Genomic DNA, 10,093 nt, shown 5'->3' on the forward strand with positions numbered 1-10,093 from the left:
CCACCATCGCATCCCTGGTCCTTGTCGTGCAAAGTTCTGTAGAAGCTGTGGCCAGGAAGGGCATCTCGCACGAACCTACAAAACCCCAACCCCGTCAACTAGTCAAGCTTCCGGAGCTGGTATCGGTCAAACCTGCTACAGCTGTGGAGAGGTCGGGCACTATAAGCGAAACTGTCCAAAAACAGTAACGTCTGGCAACACCGGAAGAGTCCTAACTATGGGGCAAGAAAGGACATCCGCCGATCCCACCGTTGCCACAGGTATACTTCTTTTCGATAAATCTTGTGCCCGTAATCCTTTTCGATTCTAATGATGAAAGGATTTGTTAACCATTCATTCAAATATCTTTTTAAATTAAATCCTTTGTTAATAATCGAAACATGCACCGTCGAGATGACTAACCAGTGAGAAAGAAAAGCGTTAACGTCATACCCTTAGATCGTATCCTCAATTCGGATGGTTATCCCTTTCCATTTGATCTAAAGGTAAACCTTTCATAGAAAACTTTGATGCAAACTAGGCATGGAATAACTTAGTCTCATTCATGCGGTTAGTCTTGTCTTCGAAAGCTTAGAAAGTTTTTCCATACATTCCCCGTCCGTATGATATTCGGGAAAGCGGGAAGTCTGTAACTTTTTCCCTGATGCCTTTCCATGAATCCTTGAGAATTCTTTTCCGAACGTCTAGTCAAGTCTCATACTAATCTAGTTCATGGAGCTACCTCGTAGCCGAACCTCTGGAAGATGATGTATCCAATACATCGACCAGGACCTGATGTGATCACCACGAGTTCGTAGTGGTACCCTTCAGTCAAACCATTTTCCTTGATCTTGTAGTAAACAAAGCAACCATATCGTGTGCCCATAACCCATAGGTCCCAGAATTCTCTGTCAGGATCATCAAACCCTTAGATACTCTGCCACATGAAGATGTACCTCCTTGTTGGAATTTGTTTATGTTGGAAGCTTTATCCTAGAGAAAACATGGAATGCTTTAGAAAAGCGAAATACTTCTCTCGTGATACAGTAGACCCTTCGCGACCCTTGTGAAATCGATTCCGTAACTTTCAAACTTCGATTGCCCAAGGAACTCAGTAGCACCCATCTGATACTTCACGTCTCAGTCTTTGAGAAGTATCTACCTAACGAAATCAAGATGCGTCCCGATAGTGAGGGTTCGCTGAGACGTCAAGTGGAGACCCGATGTCACTTGGGAGCACGAAAACCCGAAGCAGCAAATCCACCCGTATCTCATTCAAGTTCATGACTTGTATCGTAATCATTGAATTTTGTGACGAAATTCCCTCTAACGGGGGGATAATGTAACAACCCGAAGTTGTTCATCGCCGAAAACCCATTCTACCCGTATAACTCACCGTAAATCGATTCGTTCCGATGTCGTTTTTGGTTTAAATTAATTAAATTTATATGTTTAACTGATGCTAATGAGTGTCCAAACCTCTTAGCAACTCACGAAATTAGCCCAAAATACTTATTCCAAAAATTTTAGAAACATTCCCTTCGAGTCACGAAAACTTAATCGGGTGCGACCAAAAGCCGCGTTTAGTGCCGGTATCGGGTAGAATTCCATCGTGTCCAAGTTTGGGACCTATTTAAACGTGTTCAAGCTTTCATTTGAAGCTTTTGCTTCATTTCACAACCATCTCTCTCTAACCTCTCTCCTAAATCCAATTTTAAGGGTCCAACTAATCAATTTAAGGCTTCAAATCTTTGAGGTAACTTCCCTAACATGTTATACAACCTCTTTGGTCCCACTGTAGCTAGCAACAAGGTGCGGGGTAGTCAGCCCCGTATAGATCTATACACTCAAGTTATGCTCTCCTTCTAGGAGATCCTGGTTACAGGGGCGGTCCTCCACTCTCGTATCTCTATAGAGTGTTTCAGAGGACGTGTCTCCAATCTTAAGAATAACGAATTTACAAGTAATAATGCGGAAAATCATGTTTTATGAATGACATGAAATCCTTTGTGAAATATAAAATATAACATTTTATAATGAGTTTTCCAATTAGTTTGAAAACTAACTCTGCAAGTTAAACGGTTGGTTAATAAGGACTTCAGTGTTAAAAGCATACTGAACATATAAACATTTCTTACGAAATAAAAGGTTTTGAGTACAAGTACCCTTGTACTTTTGCTTGTATTCCCCATGAAAACATGAAAAACATGGAAAATGGTGTAGGGGTATGAACTCACCAGACGACAAATGTGTCGGGTAGGATGATAAGTGACAGTTTACGGCTTGAACACACACGAGGTTCCTATGTAACATGAGGAGATACATAATTGTATCTAATTAGACATTGAACTACTAATTAAGTAAGATAATACACTCCGAGGCGCGAAAACACTTTATCTCAAGCGTTAGGGATGATACGGGATGCATCTAAGGGGGTATAGGGCCTAGATATGGAGTTTACTCTTCAAGAGTAAATTCTTAGAGGAGATTACGGACCATAGACCATATCCCCATGAGTTTACAGCCGTAAACTCATGGGTGGTGTGCTCTTAGATGTTTAAAGGTCTTACAACACTTGTGGAATTAGGCTAGGTTCAATTCTAGGGCATAGGAAGTGACTAAGGCTTCAATTTGATCACTTTGAGGAGTTCACGACTTTAAATATAGAGTTTACGACCATAAACTCTTACTTGGCCCTTTCTTGCATGATTTGGGGTCTCAAATGATAGAATACAAGGTTATATGCATTAATCCAAGCCATAAGGGGAAGTTAAGGCACCATTTGACCTCCTTAAGGGAGTTTACGGCCAAAGAACCATTCCCTTGGGGATTTACGGCCGTAATCCTTTTATGGTCATGTTTTCTTTCAAGTTTAAGGTCCCTAATTCGATGGTGGTTGGTTCTACACATTATCTCAAGCCATAGGAGGTGTTTAAATGGTGTTTACGGCCTATGAAGGAGGGTTTACGGTCCAAGAATGTTCTTGGGCCGTAAACTCATGTTTACTCGCAAAATGATAAGATTTTGGTGTTCTAAACTTGTACATGCAAGTCCCTAAGTCATAGCTAAGCACTCAGAGTGATTTGGAAGGGTTTTAGGGCTTCAAAACCCCATTTATGGGTGTTTGCTGTTTGGGCTTGTTTTAGGGCCGTAAACACAACTTTTTGATACTTTTGGATGATTTAAACACGGATTTGCATGCTAAACAAGCTAAACTACAAGCTAGGATAGATCACTTACCAATTTGGAGCTTGAAAGGGGTGTTTTTGGATCAAAATTGGCTTGTAGAGAGAGTGTAGAGAGAAAGAGGGTGTTAAGAGTGGAAAAAGCTTCAGATGGAGGTCCACTCACCCTTATATAGGGTTTGAGTTTGTGGCCCGGTGGAAATCTACCCGATACCGACGTTAAACGGAGCTTATGGTCGTACCCGATTAAGTTGTCGTAAACCGACGTGGTCCTGAATTAGAAACTTTTAAAAAGAATATCGAGGGTGTTTTGCGTGTTTCTAATGCGTTTGGACACTCATGAAGTCATAATAAAAGTCTCAATTTAAATAACCTAATCCAAAATGTTAACGGAACAATTCAATAAAGACGAGTTTTATTGACAGAAACGGGTTAGAATGACGGAATAAATTTCAGGTTGTCACATTATCCCCTCGCTAGAAGGAATTTCGTCCCGAAATTTAGAATTAAGATACAAATCATGGATTTGGAATGAGATGCGGATATTTCTGTTTCATTGAGTTTTCGCGCTCCCAAGTGAATTCGGTTCCCCGCTTGGCATTCCAGCGGACCTTCACTATCGGGATACGGCTTTGTTTCATACGTTTGATCTCTCGATCCATCATTTCGATTGGTTCTTCCATGAAGTTCAGGTTTTCATTGATTTCGATCTCATCAAGAGGGATCACGAGGGTTTCATCAGATAAACACTTTTTAAGATTAGAGACGTGGAAGACAGGATGGATGTTGCCAAGTTCTTGAGGTAGTCGAAGTTTATAGGCTACGGGACCGATCCTAGCGAGGATCTCAAAAGGTCCTATGTACCTTGGACTCAGTTTCCTGCGCTTTCCAAAGAGTATCATGCCTTTCCAGGGCGAGACCTTTAACAGGACACGATCTCCAACCTGGAATTCTAGAGGTTTCCATCGTTTATTGGCGTAACTCTTTTGTCTGTCACGTGAAGCTTTCAGTCGTTCTCGGATTTGTATGATCTTGTCGGTGGTTTCATGAATGGTTTCAGCACCAGTGAGAGCACTGTCGGGGACTCGACTCTTGGCTAGTTGCGTGTCCCCTACCTCGGCCCAGCACAGAGGGGATCTGCACTTGCGACCGTGGAGGGCTTCGAACGGGGCAGCCTTGATACTGGTGTGGTAACTGTTGTTATACGAGAACTCGATCAAGGGTAAATGGGTGTCCCACGACTTTCCGAAATCAATGACACATGCTCTCAACATGTCTTCCAAGGTCTGAATAGTTCTCTCACTCTGCCCATCAGTCTGAGGATGATAAGCTGTACTCATATCCAACTTAGTTCCAAGAGCTTTCTGAAGGGACTGCCAAAATCTAGAAGTAAACCTGCTATCTCAATCGTAGATAATGGACGCAGGCACACCATGCAGTCAGACTATCTCTTGGATGTAGATTCGCGTGAGTCTTTCCATCTTGAACGATTCTTTAATCGAAAGGAAGTGAGTGGATTTTGTCAATCGGTCGACAACTACCCAAATGGTATCGTACCCACTCGGAGATTTGGGTAACTTCGTGATGAAATCCATAGTAATCATCTCCCATTTCCACTCAGGTATCTCGGGTTGTTGGAGCAGACCCGAGGGCTTCTAATACTCGACCTTTACCTTGGCGCAAGTCAGACACTTGTCCATGAAGGTAGCGATTTTGGCTTTCATGTTCGGTCACCAGTATAGTTTCTTGAGATCCAGGTACATCATATCCGAACCTGGGTGAACAGAGTATATGGTCTTGTGAGCTTCGTTCATGACAATCTCCCTGAATTCTCCGAACTTTGGGGTCCAGATTCGATCCATGAAACAATAAACTCCGTCACCGCTGATCTCAAGATTCTTATCCATTCTCCTCAAGGATTCATTCGACACGTTCTCTGGTTTTAGGGCTTCCAACTGAACTTCTGGGATTTGCACGAATAAGTGGGAATGGATGGTTATTGTCAGTGTCTTCGCCTTGTTGCTTTAGCTTTCCTTTCGGCTAAGGGCATCTGCCACCACATTGGCCTTGCCTGGATGGTAGCAAATTTCGAAATCATAGTCACTGAGCAGCTCTACCCATCGCCGTTGTCTCATGTTCAAGTCTTTCTGATCGAATATATGTTGCAGCCTTTTATGGTCAGTGAAGATCGTACACTTAGTTTAGTAATGATAACGTCTCCAAATCTTCAGTGCGAAGACCACTGCTCCTAACTCCAGGTCGTGAGTTGTATAGTTGACTTCGTGTGCTTTCAGCTGTCTCGAGGCATAAGCAATAATTTTCCTCTTTGCATGAGCACATAGCCTAAGCCCTGATTGGACGCATCGCAGTAAACAACCAAGTCCTCCGTCCCTTCGGGAAGGGACAAGATAGGTGCGCTGCACAAGGCTTGCTTCAACGTTTGGAATGCAATGTCTTGCTTCTCACTCCAACAAAAGGGTACACCTTTCTGTGTTAGAATAATTAGGCGTTTGGCAATTCTGGAAATTTTTTGACTAAATCTACGATAATAGCCGGCGAGACCCAAGAATTGACGGATTTCTGTGGGTGTCTTCGGTGCCGACCAATTCTCTATCACCTTTATTTTGGACGGGTCCACGTGTATACCCTCCTCGCTTACCACATGACCAAGGAAAGTTACCTTCCGAATCCAAAATACGCACTTGGAGAATTTCGCGTACAACTTTTCCGATCTAAGAGTTTCCAAAACTAACCTCAAGTGTTGTTTGTGATCTTCTTCGCTTCTGGAATAGACAAGTATGTCATCAATGAACACGATAACGATCTTGTCCAGAAAGGGGCGACACACCCGGTTCATCAGGTCCATGATCACTGTCGGTGCGTTGGTTAGACCGAAGGCATCACTTCAAACTCATAGTGACCATATCGAGTCCTGAATGCTGTCTCGAAAACATCACTCTCGTGAACTGACAGCTGATGTTACCCTGATCTAAGGTCTATCTTCGAGAAATAGCTGGCTCCCTGAAGTTGATCGAAAAGGTCATCTATTAGAGGAAGAGGATAACGGTTTTTGACGGTCAACTTATTCAGCTCACGGTAGTCTATACAGATCCGAAAGGATCCATCTTTCTTCTTTACAAACAATACCGGGGCTCCCCAGGGTGAGGAACTTGGTCTGATGAACCCTTTACTAAGTAGCTCGTTGAGCTAGCTGGATAACTTCTGCATTTCTGTTGCCGCTAAGCGATAAGGAGATTTGGCTACAGGATTTGCTCCGGGAATTAGGTCGATGCGAAACTCGACTTGACGTTCGGGAGGAATTCTTGGGAGCTCTTTGGGAAAGACATCAGGAAAGCTGCAGACTTCGGGGATGCTCTCGATGTCTTTAACTTCCTGTTTCTCGTTGATTACATGATCTAGGTATGCGTAACACTCCTTTCGTAGAAGTTTTTGAGCTTTGATGCATGAAATGATGCGAAGATTGTAGCTAAGCTTATCGTCGTAGATCATGAGAGTCTGGCCAGAGGGGAGATTGAGACGGATGGCTTTTTCGTAACAAAGGATATCAGCATGATTGGGGCTCAACCAATCCATGCCAATGATAATCATCAAATCTCTTTATGGAAACTGGTATTAGGTCGATGGGAAAGGAATGATTGTTCAGGGTAAGGGTACAACCTATGAATATATTGCTAACGTTCTCTTTCTCACCGTTAGCCATCTCGATGGTAAATGCTTCGGTTACTAGTTGAGGACTATGTTTAAGAAGATGTTTGAATGAATGGCTAAATCTTCTTTCAGCACCAGAATCGAAAAGTATTGCAAGCATAAGAGTTGTCGAGGAGGAACATACCTGTGACAACGGTGGGGTCGGCGACTGCCTCCTCCTGCTTTATAGTTAGAGCTATCCCAGTGTTGTTGGTTGTTGTTGCTTTTGGGCAGTTTTGCTTGAAATGCCCGACTTCACCGCACCTATAGTATGCCTGATCGACACCCGCTCCGGAAGTTTGATTGGTTGGTTGAGCTACTATTTTGTAGTTTCGAGCAGTGTGGCCCTCTTTGCCACAGCTGTTACAGAGCATCTCACAACATGGGCCAGGGATACGATGATGGTAACCGCACCTATTACACCAAGGGAGGTTACCAACATACCTATTGGTAAGTGTTTGAGCTGTTGGAGCAGCGACAGGAGTAGTAGCAGCTTGGACTGCCACAGTTTTGGCTTCTTTGAGGGCCCTTGCGAACTCTGACCCTTTCGATTTTTCTAGAATATCTTCTTACTTTGACTACACTCATTCCGGTGCCCCTGATCACCTTCATGATCTTGGGGATGGGTGTTACTTCCTGGTCCGCCAGACCCGCGCGGGGTTCAAGTGTGACATTGCAGTAGCCACAGCACCGGTAACAGCTGCTTGGAACATGGCGGGATCAAATGGAGAGGGAGGTGGTGGTGGAGGAGGATTGTTGTTCTTTGAGCTGGGTCTTTTCCTCGGAGGCATCTTGATCTAAAATGATCAGGAAAGAGAGGATGGCAAGTCCTCTGAATTGAATCAAGAGATATGGAACAAGAGATATCTCATTATGACAGATAAAGTGTTCTACTATGCGATAATATATAGGAAAGTTACCAAAGCAAGGGAAATTATCGCTAAGAGAAATGAGTAGCAACACTTGAACAAGGATTTTTATAATGAAGTTGGCTCTAGAAAATACTCCCATAGTATTTTATGTTTCACTGCGATGATGACTCATTGTTTGGATATTTGGTAAGTTTTCGGCCTGTTGCACACCACAGTCACTCCCAAGCACATGTTGGCCATGTCTCGAATGAATATAGTTGATCAGGCTATATTGACCCTAAAAACGACTACATAACTGCCCATGTTTAACCACAGTGCACAACACCCAATAACTTATGTTTTGTTTTACTTAGGGTTATGGTTTCTGGCGTTTAGGTATTATTATATACTTAGAGTAAAAATACTTATATTTTTAAAGTATACTTTTAGTTCAGAGCACTTAGGCCCCTTAGTGTTTATAGTTATATACCATGTAAGGTTCAGTATACTTAGTTCACTTTAAACAAGGGCTCTGGTACCAAACTGTCACACCCTGAAACTGATGGCGGAAACGTTCCGAGGCGGAGGACATCATGTAAGTATCACTACTAATGTACATAGCAAGCATAGTAAACATAACCATTACATTACATAGGAATATTTACATTTTTTTGAAAGAAGGGTAATACATGTTATATATACATTAGTATAACAAAAGTAAAGACGAGACTTCTATACGTTCCATCTTCTCCAAAAGAAAGCGTGATAGCTGTCTAACGTGAACCTGAGAATACAAGCAGTTTTAAAAATATATCAGCATAAAGCGGGTGAGTTCATAAGCGGTTTATTTCTGGTAAAAGAACAAGTTTCCTTTGGTTTTCTGAAAAAGTTGTTATCCAAGAAAATCCCATATTTTCCTATAAGAGAAGTTTAGTTATCCATTTGTTAAACAGCCTAGTTAAGAGAAGTTAAGTTATCCCAGGAAAAACCTTTATTTTCCTTAAAAGTTAGAGATTGGTTATCGATCCAGAATGAAGTGTACAAGTATCTACCATACTTGTAGCATATAAGTGAAGTTTCCTGAAGGCCTGGTCATCCTTGAAAAGTACAGTAGTTTTAACACGTATATAAAACTAATAGGTAAGTAGTAAACTAATTCCTAAGGTTATTAATTTACTAATTTCTTTATTACTAAAAAGTAAATCTCCATTATCTAAGTTGCGAGTTCCATAACCATACGATAGACTAGATATGGCAATAAGAAGTCCATTATCATTTTATGACTTTTGTCACCCGTAGACCTGCTGGTCCCACTGTGGCTAGCAGCAAGGTGCGGGGTAGTCAGCCTCGTATAGATCTATACACTCAAGTGACGCTCTCTTTCTAGGAGATTCTGGTGACAGGGGCGGTCCTCCAGTCACGTATCTCTGTGGAGTGTTTCAGAGGATGTGTCTCCAATCTTAAGAATAACGAATTTACAAGTAATAATGCGGAAAATCCTGTTTTATGAATGACATGAAATCCTTTCTGAAATATAAAATATAACATTTTATAATGAGTTTCGCAATTAGTTTGAAAATTAACTCTGCAAGTTAAACGGTTGGTTAATACGAACTTCAGTGTTAAAAGCATACTGAACATATAAACATTTCATACGAAATAAAAGGTTTTGAGTACAAGTACCCTTGTACTTTTTCTTGTATTCCTGCCCCTGAAAACATGAAAAACACGGAAAATAGTGTGGGGGTATGAACTCACCAAACAAGAAATGTGTCGGGTAGGATGCTAAGTGTCAGTTTAGGGCTTGAACACGCGCGAGGTTCCTATGTAACATGAGGAGATACATAATTGTATCTAATTAGACATTGAACTACTAATTAAGTAAGATAATACACTCCGAGGCACAAAAACACTTTATCTCAAGCGTTAGGGATGATACAGGATGCATCTAAGGGGGTGTAGGGCCTAGCTATGGAGTTTACTCTTCAAGAGTAAACTCTTAGAGAAGATTATGGCCCATAAACCATATCCCCATGAGTTTACGGCCGTAAACTCATGGGTGGTGTGTTCTTAGATGTTTAAAGGTCATACAACACTTGTGGAATTAGGCTTGGTTCAATTCTAGGGCATAGAAAGTGACTAAGGCTTCAATTTCATCACTTTGAGGAGTTCACGGCTGTAAACATAGAGTTTACGGCCGTAAACTCTTACTTGGCCCTTTCTTGCATGATTTGGGGTCTCAAATGAAAGAATATAAGGTTCTATGCATTAATCCAAGCCATAAGGGGAAGTTAGGGCACCATTTGACCTCCTTAAGGGATTTTACGGCCAAAGAACCGTTCGCTGGGGGGTTTACGGCCGTAATCCTTT

Source organism: Lactuca sativa, chromosome 8 (genome assembly GCF_002870075.4).
Source record: "Lactuca sativa cultivar Salinas chromosome 8, Lsat_Salinas_v11, whole genome shotgun sequence".
In the NCBI taxonomy this organism is placed as follows: Eukaryota; Viridiplantae; Streptophyta; class Magnoliopsida; order Asterales; family Asteraceae; genus Lactuca; species Lactuca sativa.